Source organism: Canis lupus, chromosome 31 (assembly GCF_048164855.1).
Source record: "Canis lupus baileyi chromosome 31, mCanLup2.hap1, whole genome shotgun sequence".
Taxonomy (NCBI): Eukaryota; Metazoa; Chordata; class Mammalia; order Carnivora; family Canidae; genus Canis; species Canis lupus.
The window spans coordinates 34546454-34571143 of record NC_132868.1 but is presented as its reverse complement, the minus strand read 5'-3'; the positions used below and the strand labels follow the sequence as shown (position 1 = coordinate 34571143).

General features: G+C 37.7%; 1 long non-coding RNA gene across 5 annotated transcripts in view; it reads right to left on the bottom strand.

The window, feature by feature from the left end:
- Positions 1-316: 316 nt before the first annotated feature.
- LOC140622271 (uncharacterized) overlaps positions 317-24690 on the bottom strand; it is a 40276-nt gene continuing 15902 nt past the window's right edge. For 4 of the 5 annotated variants that reach the window (XR_012022037.1, XR_012022039.1, XR_012022038.1 and 1 more), the window contains one exon: positions 23993-24252. This is a non-coding gene — a long non-coding RNA (uncharacterized lncRNA). Of the gene's footprint in view, positions 787-2014; positions 2188-23992; positions 24253-24690 lie in introns of those variants that run through there. The other variant, XR_012022040.1, reaches the window with a different exon arrangement.

The window sequence follows — 24690 nt, the reverse complement described above, 5'->3', positions numbered from 1 at the left end:
AAAGAGTAAGTTCTAGGGTCAGACTGCCTGGGTCTGTGGCAGACTCTGCTTGTGGTGGCTGTGTGACTTTAGGCAAGATTTTTTTTTTCTTGAAAAACAGCTTTATTGAGATATAATTCACATACCAGACAAGTCTCTCACTTTAAGTGTACAATTCAGTGGTATTTATTTATTTATTTTAATTTGTTTTTTATTGGTGTTCAATTTACCAACATACAGAATAACCCCCAGTGCCCGTCACCCATTCACTCCCACCCCCCGCCCTCCTCCCCTTCTACCACCCCTAGTTCGTTTCCCAGAGTTAGCAGTCTTTACGTTCTGTCTCCCTTTCTGATATTTCCCACACATTTCTTCCCCCTTCCCTTATATTCCCTTTCACTATTATTTATATTCCCCAAATGAATGAGAACATATAATGTTTGTCCTTCTCCGACTGGCTTACTTCACTCAGCATAATACCCTCCAGTTCCATCCACGTTGAAGCAAATGGTGGGTATTTGTCATTTCTAATAGCTGAGGAATATTCCATTGTATACATAAACCACATCTTCTTTATCCATTCATCTGTCGATGGACACCGAGGCTCCTTCCACAGTTTGGCTATTGTGGACATTGCTGCTAGAAACATCGGGGTGCAGGTGTCCCAGCGTTTCACTGCATCTGTATCTTTGGGGTAAATCCCCAACAGGCAAGATTTTTAATAACTCTGTGCCTCAGTCTTCTCATCTTTAAACTCTGTGGCATGTATGTGCAAACTCGTGCAATGCTGCCGATTTAATCCTTAAGCTGAGTGATTAAAAATAAAGGATGTAAAGGACAATAATGAGGCCCAGCAGAAGAATTTATATATGTGCACAAACTCTTGGTACAACCAATCTGACATATTTTTCCTTTCTAGTAAGAAGGTAATACTTTATTCAACTTGGCTCAAGGTAGGCTTTTCAGTTGGTGTCTAAATTTAGCCCTAGAGTTCTTTTTTTCCTGGTGGTTTCAGGAACATTCATACTCCATGAAATATGAGTATTTATATATTGTCTTCTGGGTGCCCTTCACTACCCGGGTTTATGTTTTACATTTCACCTATAATTCTTCCTTCAAGGTGATAATGGTCTAGCCCAGAGGTAGGTAAACTCCTACCAAATTGAGCTCACCACCAGTTTTTTATATGGCCTCTGAGCTGAGAATGGTTTTGATTAAATGGGTAGAAAAATCTAAAGAAGAATTATATTTTGTGACATGCGAAAATGATGTGAAATTAAAATTTCAGTATCCATTTAAAAACGTGTTACTGGAACACAGCCATACTCATCCACTTACATATTGTCTATTTTCTTGGCTACCTTTGTGCTACCACAGCAGAGTTGAATAATTAGTATAGAAATCATATGGTCCACAAAGCCTAAAATATTTATTTTTTTAATTCATTAATTTATTTATGATAGTCACACAGAGAGAGAGAGAGAGAGGCAGAGACATAGGCAGAGGGAGAAGCAGGCTCCATGCACTGGGAGCCCGACGTGGGATTTGATCCCAGGTCTCCAGGATCGCGCCCTGGGCCAAAGGCAGGCGCCAAACCGCTGCGCCACCCAGGGATCCCAAAGCCTAAAATATTTAGTATCTAGCCCTTTAAGAAAATGTTGCTGACACCCCCCCCCCAGCCTAAATCTGTCCCAGAAAGAATGGAGATTGGCACACTAACAGGATTATAGGTAAAGTTCTATTAGGCAGAGGACAAGCTGGTGTTTATCTGATGACTGTAGAATAATCTTCTGCTTCAAGACAAGAGAGAAAAAGAAGAAAGACCAGTTATTTGCCGACTAAGAAACTCCACGTTAGGATTGCTCATCATAAGAACTTTTCCAAATTTTCTATAGTGATAGATGGATCCTAATTATATTAAATGGGTTATTCCATTATGATATTACACAGAAGATGAGTCAGAAATTCAGGCAGTTGAGACCAAACACAGGCCCACCCCACATCCCAGGCAGTTGGTGACATGTTAAATACCCACCAGGTTCACAGCTCTTCTGGGAAAGTGATGTAAAGCATTCCTCCCCCAGGAGGAACTGCCACATTTGGTACCTCAACATTCATCTCTTCACTTCCTGCTCTGTTGCAGGCATTTCGGTCAGTTCTGAGGATACAGGGATGATCAGGAAAGCACTCCCGGTGCTCTCACGGAACCTAAGATGCAATGCAGGTGACAAACAATAAGCAAATGAATAAAGGAAGAAATGCGGAAAAGTGCTCTAAAAAAGCAAGATATAAAAAACCATGATTCCACTCATATGAAGTACTTAGAGCAGTCAGATTCACAAAGACAGAAAGAGAATGGTGGTTGCTAGGAATTGAGGAGAGGTGGGAAGAGTATGTCATTACTTAGTGGCTACAGAGTATAAATTTCAGCAAATGGAAAGAGTTCTGGAGGTGAATGGTGGTGATGGGTACACAATATGCATGTACTTGATGCCACTGAACTGTAACTTAAAAGTGGCTAACATGGCAAATGTCATGCTATTTGTATTTTACCATGATGTTTTAAATTGGGGGAAAAAAACAGTAGAACGTAAAGAAATGGTTCTAAAAGTTTCCCTAAAGAGGAGAAAAAAAAAACAAGAAACAAAAAACAAAAGACAAGTCACCCACAAAAAAAAAAAAAAAGAAAAAAAGAAAGAATATTCAATTTCTTTTTTTTTTTTTTTTAGAATATTCAATTTCTAATCAGAAACTGGATACTAGATAATAGGGAAGAAAAGTGTATTCAAAATTCTGTGCTTGGAAAAAAAAATTCTGTGCTGAAATTATCTTCAACTTAGCCTTCTATACTCAGACACATTAATTACCTGTGAAAATGGAAAAAGTCATTTTCAGAAAAACACACACATATGCACAGGTATAGTCATGGTAGCTAAGGGGGCAGATGTTCATGTTAATGTATTTGCAGTTTTAAAAAAATATTTTGAATAGATAATTCACATGGTTCAAAAATCAGAATACATAAAAAGATATATATGGTAAAACTCCCCCTCCAATGCTCACTCCCATATTCTCAAATTGTTCTTACTGCTTATTTCCAGAAGTAACCACTGCTGTTAGACTCTCACGTAACTTTTAGAGTATCACTCTGCATACATAAGCAAATTTGAATATGGATTCTTTCTCTTCCCATCCTTTAAAAGATTTAAGTGGGGTCATTAGGTAAGTAAGGCATGAGTAGTAGGAAGACAGCCTCGTGCAGACCCAGGAGGAAAATGTTCCAGGGAGAGGAAAGAGAGACCAGAGGCTTCAAGGCAGGAACTGGTGTCATGTGTTTAAGGATCAGAAGTAAAGTCAAAGCAAGGAAGAATGTCAAAGTGAGGCTCAAAGTGAAGGTCAAAGGAAAATCAGACTGCATGAAGGAGAGTGTGTCAGGAAAACAAGGCAGAAAGGAAGGGAAAGGCCAGGAACCTCGCCTAGAATAATAGTTGATCCCTGGCCAACCCTAACTCATTGAGAAATTGCCTGCCACGGTCACCATCCCTATCTATCACCAAAGGACCATTATGATAGTTTGACATCAAAAAAAAAAAAAAAAAAAAGGATTCCATGGGCCCCCACCTGTTCCAGGAAATGGTCAGCTGTGGTACAGCCTCACCCCTTAACACTGAACAATTCACCTCTTTTGAGATGTCCCCAGATGGCTCACCTGCCCTTGAGGCCAACCAAAGAATGCGGAGTATTCCTAAAGTTCAAATAGAAAGTCTCCCCTACTTCCAAAAAATCCCACCAGAATAGAATGTTTGTCAATTAGAGACTGTTTCCTCTTTTTATGCCATAAACTAACTCTACTTTTTGCCACCTTAGAACTCCTGCTAAACAAAAGTGATGACAGCTGGGTTCCCTTGTCCAGTTTAGGAAGAAGCAGACTTTGCTCATTTATCTCTGACACAGTTTGGTCTTCGACATCATGAGACATTTACACCTTTGGCCTAAGTAGGGGATCCTACCTTTCCCCAGCTCCTGAAATGGAGAGGGAAGAGGGGGAGAGATCAGCAGATTCTTATTTATTTATTATTTTATTTTTGTATTCTCTATGCTTCTTAAAGTCTGTTATCCTTCAGTACTAAATCCAAATACTTATTTCATTTTACCCCCAATTTGACTCTTAGAGGAGTTCTTTTTTTTTTCCCCAACTGATCTTTATTTTGCACAATACATGCCTAGACATAAACTCATGAAACTTTCCAAGTTTTATTAAAAAGGTATTAAAAATCTCTTTGATGTAGTTCCCATAAAGCAATATTATGACTCAGGGTGCATTTTTAGAGAAATTACGATGAATTCTTTTAAAATTCTAATTATAGTTTAAATAACTTAATTGCTATTCAATATCAACACATCATACATCCAATTCAATATACTTCTTGAAAATATTGCAAAGGATTAAAATAAATTATCGTGTATACTGTGTAATTTCACCTTAATTATGTATTTCTGTGATTGGTTTTCAGTTTCACTATTTCTGTTTTCTTTGTAAATCATCTTTCTTCTCCACGGTATTTCTTGCTTGATAAAAGGATGATGTCAAAAGATGAGATTCTAAGTTTTTTAAATGTTTCTATTTTAAAAGTAGACTTAGAAAAATTTAAAGCAGCAGAAAGTGGATAATATGGGTGAAGTTTGTCTCTGTCCCCTTGAATTCTACACCCATGAAGTAATTAAAATATGAAGTGTGTGTATGTGTGTGTGCACATGCATGTGTGTTAAAAAAAAAAGTCAAGAATGGGACTCTGTGAAGAGTTTTAGCCAACTACAAAACTAGAGGACACATAGTCCACACAAGACTGCTCTCACTTCTGACACCAACCTTAAGTTTGTGGGTATCCCAAAGCCACCTTCAGATTTGAAAATTTTCTAGGACTTAGAGCTCACTGAAAGCCATTATACTCATAGTTTATTTCAGGGCGAGGATACAAATAAAAATCACCCAATGGAGGAAGCACATAGGGGGGAGTCTGGGGAAGTACCAGATGCAGAGCTCCCATTGCCCTCCCCCTAGAATGTCAGGTCACTTTACTTTCCTGGCATCAAGGTGAGACAATATACATGGAGTTTTGCCAACAAGGGAAATTCACCCAAGCCTCAGTGTTCAAAGTTTTTACTGGAGTTCTATCATGTAGGTATGATGGATAGGCTCCTTGCCCGCATAGTTGAGCTCAGCCTCCAGGTGGCCTGACACAGCATGACCCTAGGTAACGTTGCTGGGTTGTCTGGTGTGGCCAGCTCCTGGGCACAGCCAGCCTCCACCACACATCGTATTGTTAGACCATCTGGTGAACGAAGGTTCAGGAAAACAAAGGCACTCCTTTCTGACCTGTCATTCCAAAGGCTTAGTGATTAATCCCCACGAAGCCAAAGTTAAAGGCCAGAATTTGTGGGGGAGGGGGCAAGGTTAAATTCTTTACTACATAGGCCTCTAAGTGAAAAACTATTAGAGTATGAGCACCCAGGCTTATTTTTTCTTTCAGCTGATTTCAGACATTATTCCATTATATATACGGTATTATATATATACAATATATGTAATATTTCATAATATTACATATATATATTTTAGAAGAGGGAACAGTAATTGTCTTTTTTTGCCATCATAGAATAGTAGGGGCAGTGGGAGAAATGGGATACTATTCATTTTATGCTTTTGCTGTTTGTCTTTTTTTTTTTTTTTTTTTTCCTTTCTGTCCCTTGGCTTCCTCCAATCCACTGCAGTTAGTTTCCATTACTAAAATGTCACTCTGAGTTAGGGATCGCCTATACAATGTCCACAGAGGTAGATAAAGGAGTAAATCTCCCATTTGAGGTTGGCTCAACATTGATATACTTTGTTCACGTATTACACATAAAAAAATATACATTTTTTCCAGAAAGGAAATCTGTTTCCTTCCTTCCCCACTGAACCTCCCCTTTTTTTTCTTGAAAGGGATAGATCTTTCAGCAAATCTTTTCTTTTTCTTCTTTTGTGGCACATGCAGAGAAATAGTTCTCTGCTATAATAAAATTTACAGCTGGGATGAGTAGAAACTTGTCCCTGACTCTTACTCTAAGGTGTAAGTCAACAATAGAACCTGGTGATGGTGGTCCTTAAAACACATCTTCTCATCTAAAGGAGTAGTGTCCACTCAGCTCTAGCTAATGGTTACATGGTAAGTATAAGAAAAAGGTAGAAAATCTGAAATAATTCTGTTCATTCATTCATTCATTCATTTGTGTAAAAGTCACACAGCATAAAATTAACCATTTTCAGGTGAAAAATTCAGTAACATTTAGTATATTCACAATGTTGTGCAATCACCACCTCTATCTAGTTCCAAAAATTTCCATCGTTCCAAAATAAAACCTTGTGCCCATTACACAGCTCTCTATTCCCCCTTCCTTCTAGCAACTGGCAGTCACCCATCAAATAGGTAAATAGGTGGATTTACCTATTCTGGGTAGTTTCTACGAATGGAATTATACAATATGTGATCTTTTGTATCTGGCTTCTGAAATAACTCCATTTTAAATATGGTATCAATGCTAAAAAACAATAAACAACAATATTGGGTTAGATAAACGTGTCAGGGTGGGTATGGCCCGCCCATCACCAGTTAATAGGCTCTATTCTGATGTGAAGAGAGAGAAGAGGCATAGATAGAAGTTTGATTAAAAGAAGGGGCCTATCAAGATGTTTTCTAGGAAGACAAGGAATTGAACTAGGTCATCAAATTCATAAACCCAGTCAAGGACATAGAATCCTGTGGAGAGAGCCTGTTAGAATCATGGTTTTGACAGGAAAACTAAGCCCGATGTTCTAGAAAATCCTAGAAAGTAGAGAATAGAGAAAAGAACTTCAAAGGTGGAAATCAAGTAGTCTGTAGACCTAAAAAAACACGGAGGATTTAAAAAAAGAAAAAGAAAGAAAGATATAGGGTAAAATAGGATGATGTCAGAGATGATGCCAATTGGAACTCAGCTTGAAGCTCAATACTTAATGTTTTCGTCTCAGATTCTTCCCTAAGAAAATCAATAGAATTACTCATTGTGCTTGATTCTTGTTAGAATTGTAGAATTGTAGATATTATTTCTATAATACCTGGCACAACATAAAAATTATTAACTATGAATTATTATAATAATGAGACTGGTATCGACAGTTATTTTTTTGTTTTCAACAGAGTTTAAGTCAATACTCCTAGGATAGACATTTGCTTTCTGGACTGCCTTTCTATTCCCTGCTGGGTGCAGGTAGGACACCATAAAGTGGCATGGCACATCCTCAAGGGGTTTAGTAGACCCTCAATAGAAGGAGAGAGGTGTTCTTACAAACGTCTATGAAGCACTTTACCACTAGTTGAGAGGAATGGTCATGGATTTTTAAATTAAATCTAAATAATTTTACTCATTGGAAAGGATGACAGATGGACAGTGTGACCCCCTGTAATCCCTTTTCGTTGTGGAAATGGCAGTTAGTGGAGGGATTAAGCCTGTCAGTGTCACACTGCCAACTGGATAGATCTCAAATTGAGAAGGACAACTTCTGTGTCAGACTAAGTAGGTCAAATTTTTGTACCTTTTCCATAAAGTCCTCTGCCAAGCAGAGAGTGAAAATTCAGGGGCACTTGTTGATTTGACAAAGTTTAGATTTCACTTTTTCAAATATCTTTAATAATCATCTAAAAATTTAAGACCAACAGAGAATTATACCAACACCTCCATAATACAAACAATGTTTTTGGTCTACTTAAAATGAATTTTGCATCATAAAGAAAGATTTAAAGATATGACCCCAAGTCTTAGCTGTTATATAATCTTAAATAATCTCCATGTTTTTGAAAAGGAACGTGCTCTGTTTAATGTGAAATGGGGGAAAGGGCCATCTTTTACTCCTTAAAATTCTATTTTCTGATTAGCTCTGTGTACATTAATGATAAAAATCTAACATCGTTTCCAGAAATTAAATGTCTCTCTATTTAAATAATTGACTTGAATTAGTTAAGGGGAAAAAAATCTGATTTTTAGAACACAATATACCAAAGGGAAAAACAATCAAGTCTGAAACTGTTATTTCTCTTATTAAGTCTTTTCCTTAGGGTTTTCAGTGAGCCTTGACTTGCATGGAAGTAGGTGTAATGTTGACAAGAAGGATGTGATTCCTACAGAACAGTTCTGGACTCGGTTCCCTTAAGCAGGGAACTTGAGTTGAGCTAGTTTCTATTAGATCTTGAGTGTCAAGAAATTAATAAGGGTATTGATTCCATAGGTGTAAGAACAAAATTGTGGGGAGTGAGGTCCTAGTTTCTGATTGATTGCTTGATTAGGCAATGATTTAGCAGGGGAGCAGGAGGCAGGAATCATTTAAACCAATATTTCCAGAATTATAGCACTTATTAAACAGATGAATTAAGGTCACCTATATATGATATACTAATATTTTTAATTACCTTTTTATGACAAGTGATACTGACCTTCTACTTATATTGATGACATGCGCTTTCGTTTTAGATTTATCTGACCAAATGAAAAAAGTTTTAATTTAAAAAAACAAAATGGTAAAGTTTTATGAAACGTGCCAAACATTGCAAAGGTTGTGTATGAAGGACCGGTTTGTGAAACATTCATTTCAATTACGAAGGCAGGTAGTTTTTTAAATTGAAGTACATCTAACCCTGTGAGGTCCTAGGCATGTGAATTGACATTCTAAACCTGTCAGAACCACTGGATTTGGCAGGGAGGGGTGTCTGGATTTTAATTTTTATCTTTGTGCATCTAAATTCTTAAGTTCCTATAAAGTAGTCTGACTGATAATAAACAGAAAAAGATATCATCTCTCCAATGTCTAGAATGCAAATGAATAAAGACAATCAAAATTCATCAGTCCAGGTGTGACAACTTTAAATATTAGCTAGAAACAGATATAATGAGTCAGCAACCCATGCGAAATACAGACGTCTTGGTATTTGCTTGACACATTTACACCTTACAAATTGAGAATTACATCTACAGTAATACAAAATCAATTCCCAATTAAAAGCGAGGTTTAATTCTATTTAATTATATTAGTCTTCTTTCGAAAATAAATTCACATGATGGTTTCAGACACAAACAACACAATACCATTTTTTAAATGCAATTAAGCACATTGGCATAAAGGAAAGACATCATGGATATCATGGTATATAGTCTGCAGACCGCGTGGTCCATGCTGGCAGTAGACTGCAAAGTTGTGGATAAGCTTCCTAACAGCCAAAATAAACACAAATGTGTAATTAGTTACAACGGGGGTGGCAAACTATGGCCCTTGGGCCAAATCCCATCTGCCGCCTGGTTTTGTAAATAGTTTCACTGGCACACAGCCATGCTCATTTGTTTCTATATTGTCTATAGCTGTTTGTCCACGATGGGGGAAGGATTGAGTGGCTGCAACAGAGACAGTACGACCCGTAAGAAAAAGTTTGCCAAGTCCTGAGTTACAACATCACAGCAATTAAAAGATTTTCAAAACTCTACTGGCTTGGTGAGTTTTTTATTTTTTTAAAGATTTTATTTATTTATTTATTTATTTATTTATTTATTTATTTATTTGAGACAGAGAGAGAGAGAGAGAGGCAGAGACACAAGCAGAGGGAGAAGCAGGCTCCATGCAGGGAACCTGATGTGGGACTTGATCCCAGGACTCCAGGATCACACCCTGGGCCAAAGGCAGGCAGGCGCTAAACTGCTGAGCCACCCAGGGATCCCCTTGGTGAGTTTTTTAAAAACACAACCATTTTTGTTATTAAAAGGCATTGATATTAACATGTTTATCTTTCTCAAAATGGATGTGATATTTTTGCATAAAATTTGTGTCTATATTTCCATATAACAGATTAGCTGCGTTAAGCTGCGTTGCCAACTTTAGCTAGCTAAAGCTCATCTCTTGTATAAATTAAGTACTACATACTCATACTCCCTAAAATATGAGTCTAAAAAGGAACTGCCAGCAAGGCCCAGATCTAAAATAAATCCATTCCCTAACAGCCATCTTTTTACACAAGGATTTGTAAACACTGTCTCCTACCTTTTACGGTGCATCACATTAATCATTAACTTCAAAGGAAAAGCAATCTCTCGATAAAGAACATTTCCTTCTGCTCAGTCTTTAAGTCCAGATCAGCAGCAACTATCATGTAATGGATTTAGGACAATGCACCATAAGCAAAGGATGAGAATGTCAATAAAGCTTCTTTAAAAACCTTTCCAACTGCTTGGACTTCAGAGAAGGCAGCAAATGAAAGCAAAGGGAGCCAATCCCAGCTGTGACTATGTGAAGAGTGTCCATTCCCAGGTTTGACTCCTAGGAGCCTAAATTTGAGGCTGACTTTACTATCGGGCCATACTTGCTTGATCCAAGAGTGGACCTGGTATGGGTTGGCTATCAGATTCAGTCTCCAGAGAATTGGGAATACCCTGGAATGTTGGTTCTCAGACTCACAAATGGAATCCCCAGGAAAAGGAGGCTTGAGCTGTGCTGCTGAGTGAAAAACCAGAGCTGCCCCGATTCCTGCCTCACTGAAACCTCGTTGTCCAGAATTTCCTTAGCTCCTGTGAATTCTCCATCTTTTCCTAATTTCTATTGCTTGTATCCAAAGGAACTTAATAACTTGTCCAGATGGTACCTTTTCAAACACTTAAGGATAGTTATTGTAGCCCTCTAAATTTTCTTTCTCCCACATGAAGGGTACTTATTTTATTAATTCTTTCCTCAAAATAATTTTACTGGGGAAGAAAAATCCCAGCTATCTAAACAGATACATTTTTAAAAAATATAATCTAATCCTAACCTCTAACCCTCTAACCTCAGCCTCTCCAAATTCTTGTGTCAAGAATTGAACGCAATGCTCAGGCATGGTATGATCAGCACAGAGTAAGACAGTACTATCACCTCCCCTATTGTAAGTATTATATTTCTTCTTCTCTTCTAGGATTTTGATGGATTCTTATCTCACATTTACATCTTTCATTTGAATTTATTTCTGTGTATGGTATAAGAAAAGCGGTCCAGTTTAATTCTTCTGCATGTTACTGTCCAGTTTGCCCAACACCATTTGTTGAAGAGACTGTCTTTTTTTTTTTTCCATTGGGTATTCTTGCTTGCTTTGTTGAAGATTAATTGCCCATACAGTTGGTGGGTTTATTTCTAGGTTTTCTATTCTGTTCCATTGATTCATGTGTCTATTTTTGTGCAGGTACCATAGTGTCTGGAAAACAATATGAATGTTCTTCACAAAGTTAAAAATAGAAATACCACACAATCCAACAATTGCACTACTAGGTATTTATCCAGAGGATACAAAAATACTGATTCAAAGGAATACATACACCTTGATGCTTATAGCAGCATTATCAACAATAGCCAAATTATGGAAAAAGCCCAAATGTCCATCAATTAATGAGTAGATAAAGAAGCTATAGTATACATACATCTAGATATATATACATACATACTTACAATGGAATTTTAGCCATAAAAAGAATGAAATCTTGCCATTTGCAATGACATGGATGGAGCTACAGAGTCCTATGCTAAGCTAAATAAGGCAGTCGGAGAAATGCAAATACTACATGATTTCACTTACATGTGGAATTTAAGAAACAAAGCAAATTAACATAGGAGAGAAAAAAAAAACAATAGACAAACCAAGAAATTCTTAGCTCTTAATTATAGAGAATAAACTGTTGGTTACCAGGGGAGAAATGTGGGGGGGTGGGGGGGAAGGATAAATAGGTGATGGGTATTAAGAAGGGCACTTGTGATGAGCACTAGGTGTTGTATGTGGGTGATGAATCACTCGATTTAACATATGAAGCAAGTGTTGTGCTGTATGTTAACCAATTGGAATTTAAATAAAAACTTGAATAAAAAAAGGTTGATATCTTTATTTTAATCAGTACCCATGGGTGCATTAAATCCACTTTATTGAATCCAGTAATACTGAAATAGTATCTACTCTGCATTTCTAAGCTTTTCCATAAGAATGAAATAAGTCTTTTCCAAATCCTTGTTCAAGTCCACTTACATTGTGCCTACAATTTTCCCCTGATAGAACAGTCAAATTACTCTGTCAAAAAAGTTGTATAACCTTTCCAGAAAACAATTCAGAAGTACATGCCAAGGCTCACAAAAATGCTCTTATTTCAACCATCTCATAAAATTTCCCTTCAGAAATATGTGCCAAGGAAATAATTCAGCTTTTTGTACATAAGTCTTTTTTCTAGATTTCAGATTCTTTTATAATATTTCTATTTTTGTATTCTGTGTTATTTAGAAAGGTAAAACAGCAAGCATAGTAAAAGCAGAATTACAAGTCATGTTGCAGCACATAATGAATTGCTACACAGACTTTTAAATATTGATTTTGAAAATATACATTGACATGGGCAAAATGCTCATAACACAAGTGAAAAGCAAAGATGCAAATGCATAAAGTTTGATCTAATTTCTAATGTATATTTAATATGTATAAATGATGTGTATTATGTACATACACTAAATAACTAGACTTTCCTATGTTTCATTAGTCTGTAGCTCTAATGAATATATATATTCATATACATTTTTTACTGGATTATCCAACCTCCTGCAAAGCTGTCCTCAAGTATTTCCAAAATACTAAAAGTATTTCCAAAATATATATCTATATATTTCTGAATTCAAGTAATTTAAATATATTTCTGAAATAAACAGTTGACCCTTGAGCAACACAGGTTTGACTGCTCAGGTCCACTAAGCATGTGGATTTGTTTTCAATAAATACTGCATAGTATTGTAAATATATTTTCTTTTCCTTATGCTTTTCTTAATAACATTTTCTTTATTATAAGAATACAGTTTATAATACATTTAACATACAAAAGATGTGTTAATTGACTTTATATCATCAGTAAGGCTTCTGGTTAATAGTGGACTATCAGTAGTTAAGTTTTAGGGGAGTCAAAAGTTATATATGGATTTTCAACTATGCAAAGAGTCAGTACTTTTAACCCCTACATTGTCCAAGGGTCATCTGTATATTCAAGTACTTATACATATTCAGGAAATTCAAGTATTTCTGATATATATATATATATATATGGTATTATCTAGCCCCCTGCAAAACTTTCCACAAGTATTTCTGAAAGTTGTATGGAAGTACACAGGAATATGCTACTTTTACCACCATGCTACTACATCCACTATGTTTTCTCTAGGGCTGCCCTACTAAGCATTTCAGTCTTCTGCCAGAAACTGCCACCACTACCTTTCATCAGACACTATTCTCAAGTGACTACGTAATGCTCAAAATAGAAAAAGAAAGCTTGCAAGCTTCCAACAGCTCCAATGGATAATAAGTTCTAATTCCCTAAAGTAGTCTAGTTGCCTGTTTTCAGATATTATTTTCATGATGGTTTGTTGATTGTCTGGAACCTATAGTTCAAGCTACTGAAAGCCCTAGCAAATCACTAACTCTCAAAAATGTTTTGAACTCTCAGACATTTGTTATAGGGCATGGCAGCAAGATTATGAGCTCTATTTTCTTAGGATTTGTGCTTACCACCTATTTGGACACTGACCATCTTACATATTTTATGGCATCATTCAAGGAGCAACACTGAGGTTATATCACCAAGATGTTTATTCACATGCTGGCAAGATACTGTTAATATAATTATATTATCTATTTAAACTTATTCTTCCCATTAATTCACAACACTAATATTTTCTCCATGAACTACTGGGAGGTAGCAGGAGTCATTAAGATTTCTTAGAGCATCTTTTAAATTTTGGTAGAGCCCCATAGGCATGATGAATAACATCTTGACTATTTCTGTCTTAGCCAGTAGGATATGAAATATTATTCTGCTGTTGTATAGGTTGTGCACTGCTTGACAAAAGATAGCGTGATATCTAAGAGAGTGCCATTTATATCCTAGTCACTAGATTTGTGTAACATGTTTCATTATAAATAATAATTACAAGTTGAAATTATTATACCTTGTTTTAGGAAGTAGAATGCCTCATGTAAGGGAGTGACTTTGTCTAATTTACAAAAAGACATCGTGTGAACTTCTAGCAGCCCTAGGACTAACCACGGTCACTTATAAATTCAACTTTGAAATGCCCTAGCAAATACTTCGATAACTAAGAGAGGGTGTGTTGATATAGAATGATGTCACTAACTGAGAAAGAGAGGGAAAGGAAGAAAAGGATAAGTTATACTTCACAACTGGAAATATGAGACTGGAACTCAGAAAAAAAAATAGGGGTTGAAATTCTAGAGGGGTGAATTTGTGAGAGTAAATGAGACCAATAAAATAGATGATGTACATGTGAACAAAAATACAAAAATATACTTGGAAATAAAGAAATCAATAACCTAGCCCTGAAGAGGCAGAAGGAGGGGAAATGTAGTCAGAAACACAAATAGAAGATGGTCAAAGTATTAGGAGGACAGAAGAAATAAGATCATGGAAACACCAACAAAAAAAAACTCTTACAAGGAATAGACAATCCATACTGTCAAGAGGAAAGACAGGTCAAGGAGAATGAGGATTGAAAAGAGTAAACTCTATGGAGGAATTGGTGTGGGAATTAAATTGCAATGAGTTGCAGAGGGAATGGAAAGTGAATATCTAATAATAATAAATATAGATTGGATTCTTAAGAAATCTGGTTTTGAATCAAGAGAGACTATTGTTGCAAATGCAAGTTTTCACCGGGAAAAAAATGCTACAGTAGAAGTCAGCCTCCAGCACTTATTTAGTCCATTAATGAAACGCTGAAAGTGCAGATTTAGAATTAATGCTAGAGGAGAGAGATGCTGTTGCAACTCTTGCAATAAAACAAAACAAAAAATAATATATGTTAATAACCAATTACTTTTTATGTGTCTTGAACGCTGGTCACTTGGGAAGAGAGGTTTTATTTAAGGATTTTGAGTTGGCAGATAGTTTATATAAAAACTCTGATATGAACTTCCAGCAACTTCTAAGGCCTTAAGTTTATTTTTTCATTGTGTTTAATTTCACTTCTCAACAAATGACTGTGCTTTACTTTGATTTATCTCCGTCACTGGCATTAGTCCATAGTTTCCAGCTTTATTTGGAGTTGTTTAGGTATTTATGGGTATGAAAGAGGAAGAGAAAAAAAGATGTGGTAGTGAAAATGTATATAAAGAACACAGCTCAAGGTCGGTGTAGAGAAAAGTTTCTGTGATTCAAAGACATTTATTTTCTTTAAGTACCTGTATAGCCAAGGTGATCACGTCTTGAAACAGTCTATGTTCTAATTTTTACTTAAAAGTAAAATGGCAGAAAAAGTAAATGGTGAAAGAGTAAGTTGCAAAGAGTCAACAGTGAAGGAAGAGTGAGAAGAAAAAGGTCAGCATTCTGTGATTCAAAGACATTTATTTTCTTTAAGTACCTGTATAGCCAAGGTGATCACATCTTGAAACAGTCTATGTTCTAATTTTTACTTAAAAGTAAAATGGCAGAAAAAGTAAATGGTGAAAGAGTAAGTTGCAAAGGGTCAACAGTGAAGGAAGAGTGAGAAGAAAAAGGTCAGCATTCAACTGACCAAGAAGTTAAATTCATTTTTCAGAATAGATGAGTCTTGTAAGCTCTTATCTTGCTGCTGCAATAAAATACTTCAACTTCCCAGTGGGTAAAATGAAAGGTGATGAAGGCTAGTCACCCACATTGTCATGGAGAGAAAAGTCAACTGTCAAGGGGAACTTCTTCTTGGATCTTAATGGTTTCCCAGCCACAGGAAAACCAGACTTATTTAAAGACAAAATTGAGTGTGGTAGTATTTGGAAGACCATAAATATGAGGCATTACAAAGAAAAAGAAAAAAAGAAAAGCTGACCAAAGCAAATTGCTTAATGTCTACAAATACTGTACTGTAGTAAAGGTCTCAACCTCAAAGAATTTAATGGGCCTGAAAATGTTAACACTAATGATTGCTGCAAAATATAATAGGAAATATTAAGGTAACAATTAAAAAGAATCTTCCTTATTACCCCTACCTCTCTCCTCCCATGATCCCCCCCCAAACCCTCTAGGCTCAGATTCCTTCACAGAGGCATTCTACCTAATATTTAAGGAATAGATAAAACTAGTTCTGTACAAACTCTCAGAATATAAGGTAGGAGGAAATACTTCTCAATTCATTTTATAAGGCCAGAATTATCCTAATCTTAAAACCAAACACACAGATGATAAGAATAGAAAATTACACACCAATATCCTTCATGAAAATATGTAAAAATCTTTAACAAAATATTAGCAAATAAAAATCATCAATATATAAAAAGATAATATAGTTTGACAGCTGGCATCTATCCCAGGAATGTACAATATTAACAAACCTAAAAAGATCAGGTGATCATCCTAATAGATACAGAAAAAGCATTTTTAAAAATGTAAACCTAGGGGATCCCTGGGTGGCTCAGTGTGTTTAGCGTCGCCTTCAGCCCAGGGCGTTGATCCTGGAGATCCGGGATCGGGTCCCACATGGGCTCCCTGCATGGAGCCTGCTTCTTCCTCTCCCTCTGCCTGTGTGTGTGTTTGTCTCTCTCTCTTTCTCTCTTTCTCTCTGTCTCTCATGAATAAATAAATAAAATCTTTTTAAAAAAATTAATAAAAGGTAAACTATTTCTGATTTAGAATCCTCACCAGGGACACCTGGATGGCTCAGCGGTTGAGCGTCTACCTTTGGCTCAGGGCATGATCCTGGTGTCCGGGATCGAGTCCCAAATGGGCTCCCTGCATGGAGCCTGCTTCTCCCTCTGCCTGTGTCTCTGCCTCTCTGTGTGTGTCTGTGTCTCTCATGAATAAATAAATAAAATCTTAAAAAAAAGAATCCTCACCAAAGTAAAAAGCAAAAGGAAATTTCTTTATTTAACATAATATTCAATGGTGGAAAATTGAATACTTCACCCCTAAAATTCCAACAAGGCAAGCATATGAACTTCCACTCTTTTTTTTTCTTTATTTTATTTTTTTTTTAATTTTTATTTATTTATGATAGTCACACAGAGAGAGAGGCAGAGACATAGGCAGAGGGAGAAGCAGGCTCCATGCACCAGGAGCCCAATGTGGGATTCGATCCCGGGTCTCCAGGATCACGCCCTGGGCCAAAGGCAGGCGCTAAACCGCTGCGCCACCCAGGGATCCCTCCACTCTTTTTTTTAAAGATTTTTAAAATTTATTCATTCATGAGAGACAGAGAGAGGCAGAGACAAATTGTCTCTGTCTCTAAAAAAATCTTAAATCCTCTGCAAAAGAGGTGTTAGAACTAATGAATTTAGCAAGGTTGCAGGACACAAGGTTAATAAAGAAATAAATTATAATCTATACACTAGAAACCACTGGAAATTAAAATTTAATTTTAATAACATATGCAATAGCATCGAAAACCATAAAAACTTAGGAGTAAATTTAATAATAATGTGCAAGACATGTCACATGAAAATTACAAACCATTGCTAATAGAAATAAAAGAATTTCTAAGTAAATGGGGAGATATACTATATTCATGCATCAGAAAGTTCAATTTTGTTAGGGTGTCAATTCCTCCTATATTGATCTGTGGATTTAATCTCAAAATCCTAGCAGGCTTTTGTTGTTGAAATCGGCAAGGTGATTTTATAACTAATATGGAAATACAATGAAGAATAAAGTTGGAGGACTTTTGCTGGCGTAAAGGTAAAAATATAGATCAATAGAACAGATAGAGTCCATTGGTGAATTGATTTTTGACAAATATCTGGAGGCAACTCAGTAAATAAGGAAAAATCTCCAACAAATGGTGCTGGAACAACTGGATAGCCATATGCAAAAAAATGAACCTTGATCGCTACCTCACAGCATATACAAAAATGATTGTGAAATATATCATGAACTAAAATATAAGCGCTAAAACTATCAAATTTCTAAAAGAAAACATAAGAGAAAATCCATGTAGCATTGGTTTAGGCAAAGATTTCCTACTTAAGATTCAAAAAGCACAAACCATAAAAGACAAAAAATCTATAATTTGAACTTCATCAAAAGTTTTTAAAATGTTTGCTTTTTATTTATTTTTTAAATATTTTAAAAATATTTTATTTACTTACTCATGAGAAACACAGAGAGGTATCCCAAATGTTTGCTTTTTAAAAGACACTGGTGAGGGGATGCCTGAGTGGCTCAGTGGTTGAGCGTCTGCCTTTGGCTCCAGGCCTGATCCCAGAGCTCTGGGATCGAGTCTTGCATCGGGCTCCCTGCTAGGAGCCTGCTTCTCCTGTGCCTATGTCTCTGCCTCTCTCTCTGTGTTTCTCATGAACAGATAAATGAAATCTTTAAAAAGAAGAAGAAGAAGAAGACGACGACAACGACAACACTGGTGGGTGGCTGTGTGGCTCAGTCAGATAGGCATCTGACCCTTGGTTTTAGCTCAGGTCATGATCTCAGGATCATGAGATGGAGCCCTGCTTCAGGCCAGTGCAGAGTCTGTTTAAGATTCTCTCTTTCTCCCTCTGCCCCTCCCCCACTCTCTCATAAATAAATAAATAAATAAATAAAATATTTAAAAAATAAAAATAAAAAGACACTTGTACACTTCTTGTCCAGACAAGATGACATAGACTCATTTCTCACTGCTCCTCAACCATATACACTACAACTATAAACACTGAAATAATACAAGAGGCAACCAAAGGAGAAACCTGGAAGATAGTAAGGGAAACTAGTTTGAGATCATAGTACTGGAGAATGACACAGGGAAAGGACATCTCACCTCTCTTCCTACCCAACAAAGAAGGTAATCAAGATCTGGTGTTTCCCAACTCCTAACCTAGCAATGGGAGGCAGCCCAGATAAGCCTATTCCAAACCTGGATTGAAATGAAGTCTGGATGAGCCTGGCACCATTGGAGAGGAGGTTAGATCTCAGAGCCCTATTCACAATAATTGGCCAAGGAAGCACTTTTCCTCCCCTCCAGGCCTGAGACTTCCCTCCTACAACTTGGTAAGACAGAGTAGCAGGGAGCTTCAGCAAGAAGGATCTGCCACAACAAACTGTCCAAGCCTGGAAGCCTCTTTGCCTTGCAGCCCTGAGATGCTTGCTCTCTTCCCACCAGGAGACACCAGCCTGCCCAGCCTGGGGAAGCACTTTTACTCCCTCAGCACCAGCAGAGACCAGTGGGAGCCCCAGATAAACAGAAAGAACAAAAAAACACCACAGAGTGCCTGAAACTTGAATTGTCATTGGAACCACAGCCCACAAAAGTAGCCTGTGACCTGGATTCTAAACTAAAGCCTGCTGAAAGAAAAATCTCAAAGGAAATTTTAAAAATGCGGAGAGTTGAATGAAAATACAACATATCGAAAATGTAGAATGAGGCTAAAGCAACGCTGAGAGGAAAATTTATTACATTCAATGTTTACCTTAAAAATAGGAAAAGGTCTCAAGTTAATCATCTGATTTCTTACCTAAACAAACTAGAAAAATGAAAGTAAAATAAAGGCAAAAAGATGGAAATATTAAAGCATGACTAGAAATCAATAGAATTGGTAAAAGGAAATGGGTAGAGAAAACTCAACGAAATAAAGCCTAGTTCTTTTAAAAAATTCGATGACATTGATAAACTTCTAGCAAGTCTGACAAGAATCAAAGGAGAGAATACAAATCACAGTCTCCATCTAAAGAATGAAACAAGCATATCCATGACAGGTCTTAAAGCTATTACAAAGCATAATAAGGGAATACTGCAAGCAACTCCTCTATTCAAATATTCATATATTCATTAAAAGAAATGGACCAATTTTTCAAAACTCACAAACTACCAAAACTTAACCTAGATGAAATAGCTTAATTTATTTTTTAATTATTAAGTTAATGTATTAGTAATTAAAAGTCTCTCAAGAAAAAAAAAATCTCCAGGCTCAGATACTTTACTAGAGAATCCTACTAAACATTTAAAGAATTTTTTTTCATTTAAAGAATTAACACCAATTTTACACAGTTTCTTCCTGAACAGAGAACAGGAAACATTTCCCAGCCTATTTTATGGGGTCGATATTACCCTGATACCAAAACCAGACAAAGAGAGTACAAAAAAAGAAAACTACTATGAACTTCAATGAAAAAGAAATCCTCACCAAAAAATCAGCAAACCCAAATACACCAATGTATGAAAAAGAATCATACACCATGACTAAATGAAGTTTATTTCAGATATTCAAGTCTGGTTCAGTATTCAAATTTCAATAGATGAAATTCATACCAATAGTAAGTATCCTATTTACTATCCTTCCTTAATCATCAAATTATAGATAAAGGAGAATTGTCTCAACCTGATTAAAAGCATCTACAAAAAATCTACAGCTAGGGGTACCTTGGTGGCTCAGTCAGTTGAGCTTCGTTCTCTTGATTTCAGCTCAGGTCATGATCTCACCATCATGAGATCAAGTCCCATGTCGGGCTCCGCACTGGGTGGGAAGTCGGCTTGAGATTCTCTCTCCCTCTCTGAAAATTGCAAAATGCTGATGACAGAAGTCAAAGACCTAAATAAATAATATCCTGTGTTCATGAATTGGAAGTCTCAATATAGGTATAGTTTCAGTTCTCCTCAAATTGATCTATAGATCTCATGCGATTCCTATTAAGATACTAGCACATTTTTCTGTAGACGTAGACAAGCTTATTCTAAAACTTATAAGGAAAGGCACCCAGGTGCCCTGGAAGGATAACCTTTTCAACAATTAAGCATCCATAGGCAAAAGAAAAAAAAAATCTCAAACTGAGCCACATAACTATACAAAAATTAACTCAAAATGGATCATTGATTTAAATGTAAAACATAAAACTATAAAACCTCTAGAAAATAGGGTCAAAATGGATCATTGATTTAAATGTAAAACATAAAACTATAAAACTTCTAGAAAATAGGGATGCCTTGGGTGGCTCAGTCGGTTAAGTGTCTGCCTCTGGCTCAAGTCATGATCCCAAAGTTGTGGGATCGAGTCCCACATTGGGCTCCCTGCTCCCGAGGGAGCCTGCTTCTCCCCTGCCTGCCATTCCCCCTGCTTGTGCTCTCTCTCTGACAAATAAATAAATAAAATCTTAAAAAAAAATCTTTTAGAAAATAAAGAGAAAATCTTTGGGCTCTAGCATGAGGCAAAGAGTTCTTAGGCTTGACATCAAGAACATAATCCATAAAAGGAAAAATCCATAAATTAAACCTCAACAAAACTAAAAACTTTTGCTTTCCGAAAGACTGTGTGAAGAGAAAGAAAAGACGAGCTACACCACAGGAAAAACATTTTGCCCATCGCTTATCTCACAAGTGCCTGGTATCTAGAGTACATAAAAAAACTACAAAACTTAGCAATAAATCAATAATCCAACTAGAAAATGAGCAAATGGCATGAACAGACATTTTATTGAAGAGAATGTACAGATGACAATTAACACCCGAAAAGGTGTTCAACATCACTAAGTCCCGGGAAAGTACCAATTAAAACTCTGATATCACTATGCACCCAGCAGGATGACAGAAATAAAACACAGTGACAAAACCCCAGGCTGGTGAGAACGTGGAGAGCGCATCACCCATGCACTGCTGGCAAGTGGTGCACCCATCCTGGAAGGCAGCTTGACAGTTTCCTATAGGGCGAAACATGCAATCACCGCATGACTCAGCAATTACGCTGTTGGCGTTTATCCCAAAGAAATGAAAACTGGATCAACACAAAAATCTGCACACGAATGTTCATATCAGCTTTACTCCTTTTCTTTTTTTAAGATCTCATTTATTCATGAGAGACACAGAGAGAGAGGCAGAGACACAGGCAGGGGGAAAAGGAGGTTCCCTGCAGAGAGCCTGATGCAAGACTTGATCCTGGGACCCCAGGGTCACGCCCTGAGCTGAAGGCAGACCTCAACCCCTGAGCCACCCAGGTGGCCCCATATCAGCTTTACTCCTAATCACCACAAACTGAAAACAACTCAGGTGTCCTTCAATGAGTGACTGGTTCAAGTAACTACAGTACCAGCATATTGTGTAAAAAAACCTCAGCATTTAAAAGAAGCAAAACAAAACAAAACAAAACAAAAAAAAAAAAAAAAAAAAAATTAAAAGAAGCAAAACTAGTGATACATAACAATCTTTAGAGAATTATGATGAGTGAAAAAAAAATCTCAAAAGTTTCCCTACTGTATCAGAAGGGGAGACAGAGCATGGAAGACTCCTAACTCTGGGAAACGAACTAGGGGTGGGGGAAAGGGAGGAGGGCGGGGGGTGGGGGTGACTGGGTGGTGGGCACTGAGGGGGGCACTTGGCGGGATGAGCACTGGGTGTTATTCTGTATGTTGACAAACTGAACACCAATAAAAAATAAATTTATTTAAAAAAAAAGTTTCCCTACTGTATGGATCTATTTATGTAACGTTTGAAATGACAAACTTTAATGATTGTCTAGGGCCAGGCGGGGTGGGTAAGGGCGGGGGTGTCCGTGGATATGGTTTTAAAAGAGCCACACCTGGAGTCTCTGGTGACCGCAGTGCTCTGACTGGTGGTGGATACCCGAAGCTAGACACATGTAGAGCTGAACATTACAGAGTCAAGCCACACACACACACACACACACACACACACACGGAAATACGTACAAAAAATAAAAATAAAAGAAAGGAGAAAAGGGTGAGAGACAGATTTCAAGTTCTAGTTTGGAATAAGGTTTGGAGTAGGGCCATCTCTGCAGGTTAAACGAGAAAGAGAGAGAAAATGCTGGGGAAGGAAAACAGAAAAGCAAGTCACGGAGAGTGAGAGGATATTTATGAAGCACGTATGTGATAAGAGACGTATCTAAAATATATCTCAAAGTGTGATTTAATAATGGGCGACAATAAACTCCATAATATACATTTTAAAGCTTTCTGCTTAAAACTGCCTGAATTTCGGACCAAAACATCAGAAAACGGCTATGAGAGATGCTAGAGACTGAAATAGTCTTCTGATTGCAATGCACTTAACACAAATTCTCTAGCATAACAGATAAGATCTGTTACCACCTGGCCTCAGTTTACCCCGTTGGTCCTACCTGCCTTTGCTGTCCAACACGCGGACCGTGATTTAGCCTCACAGGGATATTTGAACGTAAGCAGCCCTTCCGTGCTTCTAGAACATGGGGCAGAAGAAGCCCAAGGGACATCTGGAGACTCTGAGGTCAAAGGGACCGGTGACTCAGTTCCTAGGTAAAACCCAGGGAAGCATCAAGACGCCGGCACGGAAGCGAAGGTTCCATGTGCCTAATCGCACAGCGCAGTCGAGAGGCTTCTAGAAGCAGCAGAAGGTCTGGGAAGGCAATGGACTGGCTGAGACAGAGGCAGACGTGGAGAAACCCTGAGAGGGGAACAAGAGCAGATTCAGCGATGACCTGTGGGCCGAGGCCAAAGGGCAGACAGAAACCAGGACAGGTCAGCACAGAGCCCTGCCGGGACACCTGTCACCAGCTAACGCCCAGCCTTCAGGCCTAACCAGGCACGAGTGTAGGGGCGCTCAAGGGGCTGAGATGACTCTTCATCACCGAACAAAGTGGAGGGTTTGTGGGGTTTTTAAAGATTTTATTTATTTACTCCTGAGAGACACACAGAGAGAGGCGGAGAAGCAGGCTCCACCCAGGGAGCCCACGGGGGACTCGATCCCAGGACCCGGGGATCACCACCTGAGCCCCAGGCAGATGCTCAACCACTGAGCCCCCCAGGCGTCCCCAGAATGGAGGCTTAATCTAGACATTAATCATGTCACAGGAAAGCAAGCTTAGAATTCTTGGTTATTAGCTGTGTAGACTCAACTACAAATAATTCCTATAACTTAGAGCTTCCTAACGTTCTCAGTGCACAGCAAGTCCTCGATGGGTGTTTATTGTGAGAATGAATAAAAGGCATAATAATGATTTTAAGCCATCCCCCAGTTCTGAAATCCAGGCATTTATTTTGTTTTTTTTGTTTTTTTTCCCAAAAACCTCCAGGTCCCCACCAGGTGGCGTCCAGCATCTGGAATTCTTCACTTCCCGGGTTGCTCCCGGATTTTTCTCCCCTGTGATCCGTGCTTCCTTGTTCACAGTTGGCAGAGATGTTTCCGACTATTTCACTAGAGACTTAAACTTGCTCTTCTCATGCAAAACTGCTGGGCTTTCCCCTCCAATCTTTCCCAGCTTGCTTCTGCAACTGCAGAGGGAGGGAAAAAAAAAAAAAAAGAAAAAAGAAAAAAGAACTATCTAGTTGCAGCTCACCTAAGCACCAGAGCAGCTGCTGAGGACAGGTCCATGGCACTTTCTGGAACATGTTCTTCGGACACAGACTTTAGGGCATTGTCCTCCCTTCTGCATACGTCTCTCGGGCCCATCTCAGTTTTGTGCTCTCCGCCCCCATTACTTCGTGAGAAGTAACATTTAAATACGTATTTTAAAGCTTTCTGTTTAAAACTGTTGGCATTCCGGACAAAAACATCAGAAAACGGCTACGAGAGATGCTAGAGCAGCTTAGAAAACCTTCCTTGGGAAACAAAGCTTCTCAAAAAAAAAAAAATGACTTAAATTTTTCGAACATTGAAAAATATCCCTCTCTGAGAAATAAAACAAAGACGGATCTCAGGGACTTGAAGAT